The sequence below is a fragment of the Triturus cristatus genome, chromosome 11 (assembly GCF_964204655.1).
Source record: "Triturus cristatus chromosome 11, aTriCri1.1, whole genome shotgun sequence".
NCBI classification, from domain to species: Eukaryota; Metazoa; Chordata; class Amphibia; order Caudata; family Salamandridae; genus Triturus; species Triturus cristatus.
In genome coordinates this window covers 196,216,173-196,230,885 of record NC_140594.1, presented here as the reverse complement: position 1 = coordinate 196,230,885, position 14,713 = coordinate 196,216,173, and the positions used below count along the sequence as shown (strand labels likewise).

Sequence of the window (14,713 nt, the reverse complement as noted above, 5' to 3'; positions counted from 1 at the left end):
TGGCTCGTAAATATGCCCCACAAAATATACTGGAAAGTGGTATGAATACAATTGTGGCATAATTCTACCAATGTAAATGTATGGTTGTAGTATATCAGTAGCTAAGATAACACAATTAATATATCTGAAAAGTCAACTATACGTAAAGGACTATGTTATGATTTCGTGCGTGCTCTTGTGTTCCATGTTGGAACAGATGCACGCTACGAATGTTGCGGGGTTGAAAGAATGCGGGTGGAGGGGCGGCGGTTTGTTGGACGTAATGGGTGAGGCAACATCTTGGTCTGTTGGTGGTGCAATTGGAATAAAGCTACGATTCTGGATTCACTTTTGGGCCCCTGCGTCTTCTTAACACTGGCGACGATCGACGTTAGGAGCACCACCAACGTTACAAGAACCCACGGATTTTAATTTTGAAAGATTTGCCTGTTTTCGCAACTCCATCGGGTATGTGAACAGACTTTTGACTCAACATCCCATTGATGACTTCAAGCAGACCAAAAGACTGTTGTGGGATGTGAATAGACTTGTGGCTTTACGTCCAAAGTTAGTCTTTACTCGTGACTTTGTGCATTGTGCAGACGGCAGAAAAAAAAAGAAGAAGAATTTGAGAGCTCGCATTGTATTACGGAGCAGTGGCTTGTCGGAGGTATTGTACTGCAGCTTACAGTGATTTATTTTAACATACAATCACTCTTACCTTTGACTTCACGGCGCTCGAGCTGACTTTTTCCCTGCATGCGCAGCACTCGAATCTTCGGTGACTCGTCCTTCGCCTCTACGCATCAAGCGTCACAAGGTCTCTGTGCGTGACGTGACGTGCCCCCGTTTTTGCTTGTTGTAACCTTGGTTACAGGGAAAGCTTATTACGGTGTGCAAAAAGGGTCACAAGTCTGGTTTGAAATGCCGTTTCTTCGTGTGGAATGGTGATCTTAACGTCTAACGTTGTTGCTTCTCACGGAGATTGTGTTTAAGGCATTTTTAGTCGTTTTTTTTTTTCTCATTGTTTTTTCTTCCTGTATCTACTCTAAGATGTCATCGACCTCAATGAGCCAGCCACCTGCGTTTCTGTGTGAAAAAGGTGAGCCACTACTTCCTTGGAAGCGGTGGAAAAATCTTTTTGACTCTTATTTGGTGGCAATTGGGGGGGAAAGATTCTCGGCCATTCGGAAACAAGCAATCCTTCTACATAATTTGGGAGTGGAAGGGCGGAATATTTATGACAGCATTGATGAACTGCCGGTGGGGGATGGATCTGGTGAACCGTCTGATGTTTTTGAAATGTCAATGAAGATGCTTGAGAACTACTTTGGGCCACGCATTAATGTCGTACTGGAACGTCATAAGTTTTTTATGAGAGTTCAAGAACCAAAGGAGAAGGTGGGGAACTATGTAGCATCCTTGAAAACTTTAGCCAGAACTTGTGATTTTGGGGATTTGACGGAATCACTGATCCGTGATCAGTTAGTCAGGTGTACAAACAGTAACAGAGTCCAAGAAAAGCTCCTCTCAAAGAACCCATCTCTTCGTGAAGCTATTGCAATTGTGGAAGGCATGGAAAATACTTTGGGTTGGGTAAAAGAGATGAAAGAGCATAAGACCTCCACGGACTGTACTCCTACCCCCAGCAGCATTCATGAAGTTACAACCTTGGTTCAACAACCTGTTGTTGGAGACAATGTTGGCAAAGTCTCCCAAGTTCCTAAAGCTAAATTTCAAATTGATCCTAACAAGATCAAATGTTATCGTTGTGGGAGTTCAAATCACTCTGCCAATTTTCAGAATTGTTATGCAAAATCTGCAACTTGCTTAAAATGTGGTATGAAAGGCCATTACGCCAGGGTTTGTAAGTCTCTTGGCAAGGTCAATTGTATTGAAAATGATGAACTTGTCGCATCCAGTCCTAGGATGGTTGTTTCTAATGTTAGGAGTGATGGTATTGTGGATGCTGATCCCATATTTATGCCTGAGTGTGATGTTGTGATTGGGGGGCAAAGTTTTGTTGTGTTAGCTGATTCGGGATCTCCCTTCACAATGATTGGTGAGGAAATTTGGTACAAAACCTTTCCTGACATTACATTACTTGACCCCGATATCAATCCTGTTAGCTACGGGGGGGTCACGTATAAATGTTTTTGGTTACACGATTATGGGCATATTTTTCAAGGGTCGTGAGACTATTGGTAAAATCTATGTGGCACAGAGGGGGGATAATCTGTTGGGTTGGAGGCATCAGAGGGATTTGGGTATTAAACTGAATCCTAATGCTCTTAAAGCAGCTGATCAGGTCATGCTTATTGATTGCATTCCTAATTCCAACAAGTTTTTTGAAGAATTTCCCCAAGTCTTTACAGATGAGTTGGGTCTTTTGAAAGGTTTTGAACATCGTATTATCCTGAAGCACAATGCAATACCATGAGTGCATAAGGTTCGGAAAGTACCGAACATGATGATGGCTCCTCTAAAGAAAGAATTGGACAGGCTAGTGGGTTTGAAAATTATTGAGGAAATTGAATCATCAGAATGGTTGGCTCCGGTAGTTTTGGCTCCCAAGGATTCTGGGAAGAGCATTCGTATGTGTGTGGACCTCAGAAGTCTGAACAAATGGATATGGGTGGACCGCCAACCGTTACCCAACATTAACGAGTCCTTATCTATGCTGAGTGGTGCGAAGGTTTTTTCTGTCCTAGACTTGTCATCGGCATATCATCAGGTACCTCTTCATGCTCATTCTAAGCATCTGACATCCTTTGTAACGCCATTAGGTGCATTCAGATTTGTCAGGATGCCCTTTGGGTTGGCATCGGCTGCGGCCTGTTTTCAACGAATTATGAAATTGGTTATTGGAGATATGTCAAATGTCATCTTTTTCCAGGATGATATACTGCTTTATGGAAAAGATGACTCACAACATGACACTATTTTAAGAGGGGTTTTATTGAAACTAGCGAGTAAGGGCCTCACAGTCAACAAACTGAAGTGTAGAATTGGAGTGTCTTCAGTCACATATTTGGGACATGTAATTTCAGGGGAGGGCATCCAACCTAAATTACAATTAGCTAGGAGCATTGTGGAGGCTCCAACTCCTGTGGATAAGGAGCAGGTTAGATCCTTTTGGGGTTTGGCAGAATTTTCTGCTAAGTTTGTTAAAGGTTTTGCATCTGTTGTTGAGCCTATAAGGAATTTACTTAAGAAAGGCACTCAATTTGAGTGGAATGAAGCCTGTGAAATTGCTTTTGGAATTGTTAAACGTTCCATCAGTCAGTTACCCAGTTTGGGTCACTTTGATACCAACAAAAGAACTATCCTTACCACTGATGCGAGTTTGGCTGGGTTGGGTGCAGTACTGTCTCAAGTGGAGAATGGTGTAGACAAAGTCGTTGCTTTTGCTTCTCGGGCCTTGAGAAAAGCTGAGCAGCAATACTCGTGCATTGAGAGGGAAGCACTTGCAATAGTTTGGGCAATTAAGCATTTCAAATTTTACCTTTGGGGTATTCCTTTTATTGTAAGATCAGACCATCGTCCTCTTGTGCAAGTTTTCTCGTGCATGGAGAGTGACAGATTGACTCCTAGATTGAAGCGTTGGAGTGAGGGGTTGGAGGAATTCAATTTCCAAGTACAGTATCTACCTGGGTCTTCGAATGTGACTGCTGATTGTCTGTCGAGATTGCCAATTCAAGAACATGAAGATTATGTGGATGTGGAACAGGTGTGTATTTCTTGGGTTAGGGAATCTTCTATTTCCCATGAAGAATGGAGCCAGGCTATTTCTGAAGATCCTTTGTTTCCTTGTATTAAGGATTTCATCATCAAAGGCTGGCCGGTTAATTGCAAGGATGTGGATTCTGAGCTTAGTCCTTTTTGGTCTGTTAAGGATGAGTTAACTGTTGCACATGGAGGGTTGTTGAGAGGTAGTAGGTTTATTCCTCCTTTATCCTTGAGACCAAAATTGATAAACTTAGCCCATGAGGGGCATCTTGGTAGGAGTCTCACTAAGGCACGGCTTAGGGAGAGATATTGGTGGCCACTAATGGATCATCAGGTGGAGATTGTGGTCAAGGATTGTCATTTATGTGCGTCAAATGATAAGTCTAAAGTAGTCAACAGTGCTCCTTTGTCTCCGGTGGAAGTTCCTAAGCAGCCTTGGACAAAGTTAGGTTTAGACTTAATGGGACCATTTGATTTACTGGCGCCGTCTGAGAGATTTGTTATTCTTTTGGTTGATTATACTTCCAAATGGGTGTCTACAAGGTGTGTGAGTAACGTCAACACAAAAGTTATTGTGGAATTTCTCAAAGACGAATTTGCTGGGGAGGGTGTTCCGAAGTATCTACTCACAGACAATGGTGTGCAATTTGTCTCTTCTGAGATGGGGGAATTTTTGAATGATCTTGGTATTGTTCATCTGAAAACAGCTCTTTATTTTCCTCAGGCCAATGGTCTGGCTGAGCGCATGAATCGTGTTGTCAAGGGTTGTGTGCAAACAGCATTGGATATGAAGATTCCCCTTAAGGATGTGTTGCGTGATACATGGTGGGCTCATCGTACCACGGTGAACCAGGTTATATGTAACTCACCTTTTTTTCTTCTGAGGGGCAGACATGCAAGGTCAAAGTTGAATCCGACTTGGTTTCCTTTGCAAGATCAAATTCCTTTGGATGGGAAGAAGGTGGAATCCAGGGTCCGTTCTTATCAAACGGGATATAAAAAAAGGTTTTATAATAAGAATGCTGTTAAGTCTAAGTTATGGTGTGTGGGGGAGTGGGTTTTGGTCAAGAAACCCAGGTTTTCGAGAAAGGGTATTTCGGAGTTTATGGGTCCATTCATGATTTCTTCTATTCATAAGAATGTGGTCACAATGCAAGGTGGTTGTAAGTGGAACATGTCGAGGCTGGTGAAATACACGGGGCCTGATCTTTCTTTGGAGTCTGGTTCCTGTGATGTTTCAGTTTCTGATCAAACCAGTTTCTCTGCTTCTTCAAGTGGGGATAACTCTCCCAGTACTTCAGTTGCTCCTGATCCAGGTCAGGTGCTTTCCAGGGATCTTTCTAGGAGATTGCGTCACACTCCTGCAAAGTTCAATGATTTTTATTTGAATACCTGTTAATGGTTTTGTGTCTTATTTTGTTTATTTCATTTTGTCATCATTTGTTCTTTCTATAGTTATGTAAAGGGGATGTGTTATGATCTCGTGCGTGCTCTTGTGTTCCATGTTGGAACAGATGCACGCTACGAATGTTGCGGGGTTGAAAGAATGCGGGTGGAGGGGCGGCGGTTTGTTGGACGTACTGGGTGAGGCAACATCTTGGTCTGTTGGTGGTGCAATTGGAATAAAGCTACGATTCTGGATTCACTTTTGGGCCCCTGCGTCTTCTTAACAGACTACAATCCCTAAATCTACAAATCATTCATCTTTATTTTCATTGATTGATACATGTTGGTGATTTATTAAAGGTAATAAAAGTATTCATCAAAAATTATGGAAATCAAAGATCTATAGCTCTCTGTTAAAAAAGTGTACTTCAGAGGATTCTCCTCGTTCTGGACATTCATTCAATTGAGGTACACATGGCAGAAATGTATAAATTCACATTTTTTGTAATGCTTTTTTTCCTAAAAACACGTTTTTTTCTCACATGGAAACTTTCCCCCTGGAACCCGGGTAAATGTAAACACAAACTTAGTTTCTTCAGAACCACATTTTGAATGCCAGCCTAGTCCTACACTTACAATTTTCACTGTGAACCACCTGCTATATTGATGGACTGTACGCATTCATAAAGCCAACATACTCAAGAAAATGTCCACTATCCAGATTCTGTGAATGAGACCAGGCACTTTCCATGTGCAGGTCCATTTTCTATGTTCAACATGGCATTATTTACATGTTCCAAAAGCGAGGGCCCCTGAGGTAGGAATGCTCAGGGAGGAAATCAGGGGAAAATAACACCAATGCAATGAATATTATCCTCCCTAAAAGCTACTTTGATAAGCAGAAAATTAACCCGCCTTTTGATTGTGCTCAAGAAGAGTCACACATGAGCCAGACAGAAGCTAAACTCGCTAAACGCCCAGTTAGGATTAGATGAGAATTTTGTTTTGATCCCATGCAGTGCATTGATAAATCACAATCAATAGAAAAAGAGTGAATATATCCTTATTTTTATTATAAATTTCAAAGCAATTTGCATAGAAAACGCTATATAATCACAGCACAATGATTAGAGCAGTTAGTGAACTCACTCTGGCAGCACCTCGCTTCATATGGCAGGAGCCGGTACTTGTTTACTTTACCTATACAGATAACTGAGCCTTCATCTACTGCATATGGTACCTTTCCCACCCAGTCTTGTGCGATAGTTCAAGAGACTCCCTCTCTCCCTACCCGAGGACTTGACACTTGATTGACCTCTGGTTCAAGATTTTAACCATGTGTTATTTGTTTGTACGAAAGACCAGGTATATGGTTTTAAGACCAGTATTCATCAAATATAATATTCATTCTGCCCAGGAGGCCCGCTCATTTGTCTCATCCCCCCCCAAATGAAATGGTGTGTTCTAGGATTTATCAATTTTTTAAAACTTTTCTGGATATTTATTAGATAACTTTTAATGTTATTTTTGTATATTGTAATATTTGATGTTTGAATATGGAAGAACATTGTATTGTGCATAAAGTATCTCTTTTTTATCTATTTGTTTACTTTTGTGGACCTCCGCTGGAGTTCCATATCAAAATAAATAAATATTCTTGTCTTGTCAAACCACTGGTTGGAGGCTTTCCGACCCCCATTGTCAGTTTCAATTCTGACCAGCTGATTATATATCAGCCAATTGGAATTGAAACCAGCTGGTCATTCTGGCTGGATTCCGACAGGCCGAAGGAGCGCGTCAGCCAGACCGAACCAGCTCTAATCCCAAAGGGCGGGCCTTTCTGCCCTTGGGATTATGATGCACAGTTTCTGGCATGGTTTCCATGCCGGCCTGTCCAACATGGAAACTATGTCGGAAAGTGTGTTTTGGGGCCCCCAGCAGGGCCCCTTTGTGTGTGCAGCCTAGGATTGGGGGCTGTGGGGGCACCTATGGTGCGCCCCTGTTGATCCCTGGACCCCGTGGCAGGCACCTTGAGGTGCCTGCCATAGGTTCAGGGATAAACAAATATGACTCATTGTAACGCGAGTCATTACATCGCATGCCTTTGCAACGCAATACCATTACAACGCAAGTCGTTACAATCACTTGCTCTACATGGCGTGCTGGATTTAGGAATAGTATAATTTACTATTCCAACTCCAGTGTGTACAACAGTAGGGAAGGTGTTGGAATAATAAATTATACTATTCCTTAGGTAACGATCGCGTTGTAAAGGTCTTGCGGTGTTTTAACGGAGCTCTTATGGGTGCCTTACTGATTGCCTTTCCTATGAACGTTTCATAAATTATGCAATGTTCACTAAATACTTGCACTTTTGTACCATTTGAGGTATTGCTAAGAACTTTCTTGAGATTTTTATAAATGTTATATAGATCTGAATATTTTGTGGTGGAATTTTGCACTGTTTTGTTTTCTTTATTGAATCTATGATTAATCTTAATCGAATAAAGATAAAAAAGAAGTATTTCAAAGGGAAAAATTCCAAACAAAGGGGCCCATTAGGATGGCGGGTGGTTCGCCACCGCCCGTATGGTGGTGGCAATCCACCCACCAGTCTCCACCACCCGCCTAACATTTCCCAACCGCCATATTACGATGGCGGTGGGGACCCAGGCAGACGGAAAGACCGTCTGCCGGTTTTCTGCCGGTAGGCAATCCGCCCGATTGCCTACCGGGCGGAAAAGGCCAGCAATATGGTGGCGGTGCCTTGTAGGCACCGCCATCCATATTAGGATGATGGCGGTGAATTGCCTTTCCATGGCGGAGACTCCGCCATGGAAAGGCTTGCGGTCTTTTCTTTGGGGGAGTTGGGGGGTGGGAGGCTGCACTTGGGGAGTACCCATGGTACCCCCCGACGTCTGCATCCACAAGGTGGCAGGCACCGCACGGTGCCTGTCACGTTGTGCACGCAAATGCACCACATGTTGTTTTTACATTGCGGCGGGTGCTGCTTGCACCGTAAAATTAATATTAATAATTAATTCATAGAAAATTAAATATGGGTATTGCATAATTTATTTTAGGTGTGGGTTGTGGGGTTTATAGGGGTAAAGGGTGGAAAGTAATTTATGTTTAATCACATAATAATTACTTGATCATTATTATTAATTAATTAATTAATTGATATTTTTTTTTTTTTGTGTGTGGCGTTTACTTTTATAGGGGGAAAGGGTGGGGAGTACATTAATGTTACTTACTTTATAATTATTTGTTAAATACTATTAGTTTTTTAATTGAAAAAAAGGTTTTAAATGTGTGACTAAAATTTTTACAATTTAATTTTAGCTGTGCCTTGTGGGGATTATAGAGGTAAAGTGTGGGAAGTTCATACATTTTTATGATTTTTAATTTGTTTTTTTAATTAATAATATTTCAGTAATTGGTAATTAGTTATGTTAATTATGGAGGTGCATTTTTTTTATTTAGATGTAGTTTGTGAATTGTGTGGTGTTATAGGGTAGGAAATAAAAAAAAAAGTAGATTTATGTAATAATTAATGTTCTTCTTTCTAAATAATTTGTAATTAATAATATTAAGTTGTTTGAAAATTATTTTTTATTTTATTTAATATAATATTTTTAGTGATTTTTTCATATGTACTTAAAATATAATATATTTAGAAAAATTATATTAAATATATTTGTATTTAAAATTTTAAAATATTAATATAGTTTATTTATGTAGTTTAAAAAAAAAATTGTTGTTGTTATTATTTTGTTTGTTTTTAATTTTGTACTGACTGTATGAGAATATTAATTGCTACCCCTCTTCAATCCAGCCCTTTCTCTACTGTTGCACTCATTGGAGTGGGAATAGTAAATGTTATCCCGCCACTATCTAACACTTTCCCTACTGTTGCACTCATTGGAGAGGGAATAGTCATTTTTACCTCTCCACTATCCAACACTTTCCCTACTGTTGCACTGATTGGAGTGGGGATAGTAAATTTTATCCCGCCACTATCCAACACTTTCCCTACTATTGCACTCACTGGAGTGGGAATAGTAATTTTTAGTTCTCCGCTAGCCAACACTTTCTGTACTGTTACACTCACTGTAGTGGGAATAGTAATTTTTACCCCTTTGCTATCCTACCCTTGCCCTACTGTTGCACTGACTGGAGTGGTAAATTTAGGTTTAAAGATGTTTAAATAGTTTAATGTTTTAATTTACAATGAAAAGTTTTTTAATTAGATTTATCATTATTGGTATATATATATATATTTGTAAATTTTTATATAATTTTAAAATGATCAAATACATTTAAATTAATAGTTTATTGATTGATTTAAAGTAAATATATATATTAATTATTATATAAGTGTGTCTAACTTTGTAATTAAGTTTATTTGTTCAAATGTACATTAATCTACTTTATATTTTTCATATTCATTTTATTATTTAACATATTTAGTATGTTTTATTATATTATATATATATATATACATGAACAAGGATACTGTGATATCCGAAACGCGTCGAAAGCTGTATATTTAAAATAAAGACCTGACTTTGCCACGAAGAAACGAGGTGTCCGTGACTCTCTCTTCGCTGTTTGCCGGATGGGAAGCGGGAAGAGTTGGGAAGTTGTTTCTAATCTAAATATATATATATATATATATATATATATATATATATATATATACATATACATATATATATATATATCAAAATCAATATTTTGTACAACTATATTTTTTACATCAATATATTTTTATAGATATATTTGTACTTACCTGTTTAAGTATCGGGTGCCAATATTTTTGCATTGTATATTTTTTGATCGATATTATCAACAACTATATTTTGTACAGCAATATTCTGTCAGTGAACCCACTGCAGTGCGGTGCAAAAAAGGAAAGAACGTTTGCGGCTGACGACGCATGCAAAGTGCACGTCGGCCACCATTTTCTGTGTTTGGGCCAATTCAGTTTATAATAATGGCGATGGACATTTGGAACACTAAGTAACAATGAGTATCATTCCCATGACAACCCCAGAAGATTTTGACATTTCTTGGTTAATGTTTAATCTTGTCATTATTTAAACTGTGGGATAAAGTTTAATGTTAGTTATTCACTGAACTCTTATTTATTTGCAGTATCCTCATATTCACTTGGGGGAAATAAAATGTTTGAGGAACAGCTAGAGCAGAGAATGCAGGATAAGGTAGAAGATATGGTTAATAGAGCACTTGGGAGATTGATGGAGTCGCTAGATGACGCCATCAATAAGAAATTAGAGATACTTTCTAAAAGAGTCAGGTCTTAAAGGACACAGAGCTGCCTGGAAACTCTGGTTGGGTACGAAAGACCCAAAGAAAAAGGGGTATAGGTTTGTTAGAAAAGCACAGAAACCAAACAATACTGGGGAGGATTTGACACCGGAGAGTGTCGGTAACAGTACCAGTGCTTCTGGCACTACAGATGGGCAGGAAAAAGGCCGGATGTCCCTAATTGTGTCGATAACAATGGCGCTTTAGAGTCTGAGACTGATCTCTCCTATTCATCTGGTTTTGACTTCGACCCCAAAGACATCAAGGCCAGGAGGAAAGGGACATCAGAAGAGGCATCCAAGGCCTTGGCATTGAAGATGGGTTTTGTCGGTCCCTTGGGGGATTACATGTTTGACCCCTTCTTATAAAGCTTCCCTTATCCCCACTGTGGGCACCATCCCAACATGATGCTGATTACAGTGCCTTTCGTCTGAGAATGGGAATTCCCAAAGAAGTAAGATCTCAGCTGTGATCAAAGTGCCCGCGCCCTTCCCTCCATGATAAGATCACAATGACATCTTATTTGGACGCCAAAGTAGTTGCATTAAAAAGAAAAAGTAGGTGGACCCACAAAAGGGGCTTGATAAAGGTCTAAAGTCATACCAAGACCACCTACTGGATGTGATTGGTCCTTTGACCAAGATGTTTCAAATGGTCAAAGTCACCTATTTCGCTCGCCAAAAAGAAGAAATAAGAAGGAGAGGGCTAGTCATAGTGATATAGATGAAAAATCTTGCAAATAAATTGACGGGGCCTATACTGAGCCCGCTCCTCAAGATAGCTCAAGCCAAACTACTCCCTAATATAACCTATGGCAGCGAAGCAATGCGGGGGAGAGATGGCAACTTACTGGACAGCATGCTGGTTAAAGAATAGAGAACTATGGGCCCCATTAGGATGGTGGGCAAACGAAAGTCCGCCCGCCACCCTAGCGGAGCTGGGACCGACTGCCAGCGGTGCGGTGGTCCCGCACCACTGATTAGGATGCAACTGCCACCCTGGCAGAGGCATCCTGTGCACCTAACATTGTGGAGGGTAATGCTGTAAGCAGCACCTGCCGCAATGCCAAAATGGCATGTTGCAATTTGCCATGCACAATGTGCATGGCAATGCCAAGTGCAGCCCCCCACCACCTCACCCCCCTGGGGGCCCGCAACAGGCCCCCAAAGCAATTTCCACCGGCATTTCCATGGCGGCATCACCACCATGGAAAGGCCTTGTAAATGGGACATCATAATATGGATTGCGGTGCCTGCTATTGTTGCCCAAGTCCGCCCGACGGGCAATCGGGGGTAATTGTAATTGGGTTGGTGAGCGGATCACCATGCTAATGGGGCCCTATGTTTTGCCTTCCGCCTTTCACCTCACCAGCTCAAATAAGGCTGGATTTTGGCTTAATACAACAATCCCTGGCGAGTCACGGATCTTACATTATTTGCTGGAACAAGATCAGAACTGCCACCTCACACACCCTAAATCAACTGCTGTGGCAAGAACTCCAGCATAGGGAAGCTTACCACGCAGGAAGCTACCTACAGGAATCTATGGAAGCCACCAGGCTCTCCAAACTCTGGAACACACAACTTCATCATTCAAAAAACTAGTTTGGAAATGCGTAGAACAACTCTCACTGGTGGAGGACAAGGCAACATTCTTAGCCAGATCTCACACCTGGATGACCTTAAATTCCTACAAAACACTTGCACCTCAAAACAATAGTATAATCAGGGTTATCCTAAACCAATAAAAATATAATTCCTAAGGCATAGATTGGGCATTCTTCCATGCATTCAGCACCATCATTCTTGGCTGAGGGCAACAACCCAAAGCACCTGCAGGCTGTGCGACACGGAACAAGGAGACATACTGCACTTAATCTGCACATGCAAGGAACTGCAGCATGAAAGGTCACAGCTGTTAAAGGCCCTCTTCAAGCAAAAGGAATTTGCACCAGGAGGCAAGCGGAACTGGCATGCTTTGACCCGGGGGCCACGCACCTGAACTGCAGAATGGTAAAATGTCTCACGCTGGCCGAACAAAAAATACCTAAAATGACAACCCAACTTCAGCAACATTAGTAATAAGATGCCTGTGGAACCACCGGGCCCGCAAGCTGGTCGCCACATCTCTGTCATAGTAGGGCAAGAGCACCTTTTTAATGTACAAAATCTCAGCAGGTGCCAAACCCATTAGTTATCATTGCCAAACATGTATGCACTGCACAGCTCTTTACTACGCATATTTCTGGCTTTAGTAATGCATTAACTCACCGCACTATACTTTACTCTGCGAATCACTGATTCATTTTAAAGGTCACACAGACCACTGTACAGCATTTTTAGTATGTGTTTTAATGGTTTTACTGGGGTACAACATCAGTTCTATTGGCTATTTTAAAATGTTGCAATGGTTTTTGGTAACTATGTAAATAAAAAAAAATTGAAACTTGAAACTATTTAAATGAGACAAGAAAGAGCATACTTCTTGAGATAGATACTAAGTTAGTGGAGCTGGTTAGCAAGGAAGGGGTCCTTCCTCTGAGGGACACCTCTTTGGAGAGGAGTTCATTAAGGATATGGCCAAGTATAGTGTAGTTTTTAGCTCCATTTCAGGGGGAAGGTTTTTGGTAGGGCCTGAACGAACGAAGGGTTGGTTTCTCAGCAAAGTTCAGGCATCATCCAGACCCTTCATGGGACGTGACAACAGGTTCGCCCAGTCAGGCTTTGGACCTCAATAGGGCTTTTACCCCCAAAGGCAAAGGTCCTGTGGCAGGAAATTGGAGGGAAGGAGGATTCTCTGCAGGTAAGAGTTTGGAAAGACCTTTCATACAGCCCTATAAAGGTTGGCGGCAGGTTGGCCCGATTTTGTGGGAATTGGAGACCGATTACACAGGACCCATGGGTCTTGGACACTGTCAAGGGATACAAACTGGAGTTCGTAAGTCCACCAAATCAGGCGATGATGCCTTGAGAAATAAAATCCTCGGAGGAAGATTCAAGGTTGGTAACACAGAAGTAGAGGACTTGGTGGCAAAAGGGGCTATTCTGGAGGTCTCGGACAAGGCTATAGGTTTTATCAACAATATATTCCTATTAGAAAAGAAAGACAAGGGTATGAGACCAGTAATAAATATAAAAGAACTGAACAAGTGGGTGGTCTATTGCCACTTCAAAATGGAGGGGATTTACCTGTTTTGGGACGTCCTGAGGATGAGAGATTGGCTAACAAGGCTGGATCTCAAAGATGCAAATTTGACTATTCTAATTTGGCCTCCTCACCAGAAATATCTCCAGTTCACCTGGAAGTGCAAGCTTTGGCAATGCTGCAGTCTCTCATACGGCCTCTCTTCAGCATTCCAGTGCTTCACTAAAGTATTTCGCCCAGTAAGAGCTTGGCTCCCACAAGGGGAGTGAGATTAATTATTTAACTAGACAATATCCTGATAATGGGTCAGTGTAGGGAGCTTGTATTGGAGCATACGGAAATCACTATACAATTATTAGAACAGCTGGGTTTTGTGATAAACCAAAAGAAGTCCCACCTGGTTCTATTGTAGACACAGTTCTGGCCGAGCTAAAACTTTTAAGGGAAAAACAAAAAGAATATGCAGGGAATTAAAGAAAGTGTTAAGGAGAGAAGAAATACAACTGAGGGTTTTAGCAAAGATCCTGGGCCTGTTATCCTCAATGATACAAGCAATATTTCCAGGCTTGCTGTATTATCAGACCCTCCAGAAGCTCAAGGCAAGACGTTTATGGACGAGTCAGTCGTACTTTCAGATGGTATTCCTACATCAGGATTCAAGGGAGGAGCTGTAGTGGTGGCTCCAGAATGCAGAAGCATGGAGCTGCGGGGCAATTTTCTGAAAGGAAGCAGAAGTAGTTATAGAGTCCGATGCAAGTTTCGAAGGTTTAGGAATGAGATGTAGGAGCTCGGAGTTGTCAACAGGTGGAATTTGGAAAGTTCAAGAGAGGAGATTACACATCAATTGCTTAGAATTGTTGGCAGATTCATTTGCAATACTCTGCTTTACCCAGGGAATAATGACATGCTGAGTGATGCTCCTCATGGACAGTGTGTCAGCCATGAGGTACATCAACAAGGTGTACCTCGAAGATTGCCCACGAAGCTTTGAAAATTCTACTCTGTCTCTCAACTGGCATGTAGAAAGTTTGATATAGTTGCTGCCATAACTGAACTCCATGTTGTCATGCCGCTGTGTAGAAACCCTTGTGATTTTTTTGTTACAGATCCTTTTCTTGTGTATGTTGCTCCAATTAATTCA

At 41.2% G+C, this 14,713-nt stretch overlaps 1 protein-coding gene across 4 annotated transcripts in view; it reads right to left on the bottom strand.

The window, feature by feature from the left end:
* WSCD2 (WSC domain sialate O sulfotransferase 2) overlaps positions 1-14,713 on the bottom strand; it is a 1,045,855-nt gene that overhangs the window by 153,667 nt on the left and 877,475 nt on the right. The gene's annotated exons all lie outside the window — the stretch shown is intronic.